Here is a 240-nt window from a genome sequence, read left to right as displayed (position 1 = left end):
GCCAGTTGTGAAGTGGCTGCTTTTGAGCTTGGAAAAGGCATAGCTAATCCTCCACCCGCTAATCCGGGTGAAACGCCATCCAGGCCCACAGGTAGGCTGCCTAAACCCTTGATGAGTAATTGGAGCTAATTAGGCTGGAAGATTTTGTTTTGTAGTGTCTGTCCAGGCAATGCCTGGGGGCCCGGTGGTAATAGGGGTGAAAACCCAGAAGCACCTGACCCCACGGACGTTTGCAGCCGG

Source organism: Buceros rhinoceros, unplaced genomic scaffold, assembly GCF_000710305.1.
Source record: "Buceros rhinoceros silvestris isolate BGI_N320 unplaced genomic scaffold, ASM71030v1 scaffold22731, whole genome shotgun sequence".
Taxonomy (NCBI): Eukaryota; Metazoa; Chordata; class Aves; order Bucerotiformes; family Bucerotidae; genus Buceros; species Buceros rhinoceros.
Note: the sequence above shows the minus strand (reverse complement) of the source record.